This window comes from Schistocerca americana, unplaced genomic scaffold, assembly GCF_021461395.2.
Source record: "Schistocerca americana isolate TAMUIC-IGC-003095 unplaced genomic scaffold, iqSchAmer2.1 HiC_scaffold_98, whole genome shotgun sequence".
Classification (NCBI taxonomy): Eukaryota; Metazoa; Arthropoda; class Insecta; order Orthoptera; family Acrididae; genus Schistocerca; species Schistocerca americana.
Genome location: NW_025726763.1, coordinates 590001 through 592500, shown reverse-complemented (window position 1 = coordinate 592500; position 2500 = coordinate 590001). Strand labels below are relative to the sequence as shown.

At 57.0% G+C, this 2500-nt stretch overlaps 1 non-coding gene across 1 annotated transcript in view; it reads right to left on the bottom strand.

The window, feature by feature from the left end:
- LOC124593296 overlaps positions 1 to 121 on the bottom strand; it is a 1910-nt gene extending 1789 nt beyond the window's left edge. Inside the window, exon 1 of the ribosomal RNA XR_006977943.1 lies at positions 1 to 121. This exon is cut by the window's left edge and continues 1789 nt beyond it. This is a non-coding gene — a ribosomal RNA (small subunit ribosomal RNA).
- Between the last annotated feature and the right edge of the window lie 2379 nt (positions 122 to 2500).

Below are 2500 nucleotides of genomic sequence, written 5' to 3'. Positions count from 1 at the left end.
TAAGGAACCATAACTGATTTAATGAGCCATTCGCGGTTTCACCTTAATGCGGCTTGTACTGAGACATGCATGGCTTAATCTTTGAGACAAGCATATGACTACTGGCAGGATCAACCAGGGAGCTGCGTCAACTAGAGCTGAGCAGCCGGCCGCCCGGGAGTGTGTCCCGGGGGCCCGCGCGAACACGCAAGCGTCCGCTCAATTATTCTGCAAACAGGAGGAGGCTGAGCTCCCCTGCACAATACACCTCGAAACCCTCTCAGGTCCCGGCGGCGCGCAGCGCCGTCCTAAGTACTTGGTCGGGTTCGAGAGAGGCGCAATCGCCCGGAGTTTGGCGAGTAGACGCTTTAGGTGCGACCACCCGTGCTCCCAACTGAGCTTGCCGCTGCCGACAGAGGCCCGGGAGCGTGCTGTCGTGGCATTGCCGGCGGGAGACAACACGCGCCACCTACGGTGGCCGGCAGCTCCAACGCCAGCGCCACAGAAGGACAAAAGCCCCACTTGGGTGCCGAAGCGAACACTCCCAGCACAGCGCACGCGCCAACACGTCCGCACAGCTGCGATACAATCCACCTGCGAGAACCGCAGAGGCGACCGAGCAGCAGACGGCGTCGCGGCGCCGAGCGCCGGGCGGCGGCGCATCCTCAGCGCACACAGTCCTCAATCGGACCAGCACACTGCAGATGTCCACCGCGCTTCGCACCGGGCCCGCGAGGACCTACTTTGGCCGCACGGCGCCGCGTGCAGGGTGCGCCGGCGCGCAGCTGCGCCGCCTGCCGCCTCCGTCGGCCGGCGCGCCTGCCACTGGCCGCCCCCACCAGCCGGCTGTAGCGCGTGCGCCCACGCACCGCGCGGCCAGCACGCCGGGAGGCCCCCCCTCACCGGCCGGGGACGGTCCCACCCAGCCACCGCCGCGTATCGCTTCACACCCACATGCCATTCACGTTCGTGGGCATGGTGGGTATCGCTGAAACAACCGGTTGGTAGCTCAACCGATCGTCGCCATCACTGATTCACCTCTAGCGAGAACAACCGCACCACAACGGTTTACCAGTTGTTCATTTGCGTAACGTCACCAGCAAACGTAGACGTCCATCGCCATTTGCAAATTCAACGATTGTTGCATGCCTGTGTCAGGTGTCACGACACACTATGTCTGCCCACATACACGCAACAACATGTGCACGCTTCGCGAACACGTGGAAGGTGGCCCCCGTACGTATGCGATGTCCATTGCGCGAACGACTGTCAACCGGCCTCTGTCGCATGTCGCAGATGTGGAACGCAGTGCACCATGCTATCACGGTGTGTGAGAAGAGACGACTACGTCTGACAACACGCGCCACTACATCAACAGACGGCTCATGCTGATCGCCATCCACGGCATACCATACTGCAATCCAGCTCTTATAGGGAGACGACACGTAGCTGAGTGCACAATATTTGGACCGTATGGTTCGCCGTTGTTGGCGCAGTCGTGGTACGGTCACACATGTACCACGATGTATCATTCAGTACATGAGGACCAATGTGCAGTACAGTGTGTGATTTGGACGTACAACATCAGCGGACAGTTGACACAAGCCGTACCACAACGTAGGCTGTGCTTCGCCATGCGAATGCCAATGAACAACTGCGAAGGGCATTGAGCATGTACGTCCTGCTGCCATCCGCATTACAGTGTATAGCTGCAAGGTGTTTAACATGAAGCGATACTCTGGGGACCGGGCAGTGCGAGTAGCAAACTATATTGCGGGGGTTGCAGTTAGGCAACACTACACTAATTTAACGCGTCGTATGACAATTACAGAGCAGGTTAAGGCCCAACGTGTGTTGGGTTAAGGCCCAACGTGTGTTGGGTTAAGGCCCAACGTGTGTTGGGTTAAGGCCCAACGTGTGTTGGGTTAAGGCCCAACGTGTGTTGGGTTAAGGCCCAACGTGTGTTGGGTTAAGGCCCAACGTGTGTTGGGTTAAGGCCCAACGTGTGTTGGGTTAAGGCCCAACGTGTGTTGGGTTAAGGCCCAACGTGTGTTGGGTTAAGGCCCAACGTGTGTTGGGTTAAGGCCCAACGTGTGTTGGGTTAAGGCCCAACGTGTGTTGGGTTAAGGCCCAACGTGTGTTGGGTTAAGGCCCAACGTGTGTTGGGTTAAGGCCCAACGTGTGTTGGGTTAAGGCCCAACGTGTGTTGGGTTTAGGCCCAACGTGTGTTGGGTTTAGGCCCAACGTGTGTTGGGTTTAGGCGCAACATAGGTTAGGTTTAGGCGCAACATAGGTTAGGTTAAGGCGCAACATGGGTTAGGTTAAGGCGCAACATGGGTTAGGTTAAGGCGCAACATGGGTTAGGTTAAGGTACAACATGGGTTAGGTTAAGGTACAACATGGGTTAGGTTAAGGTACAATATGGGTTAGGTTAAGGTACAATATGGGTTAGGTTAAGGTACAATATGGGTTAGGTTAAGGCGCAACATGGGTTAGGTTAAGGTACAATATGGGTTAGGTT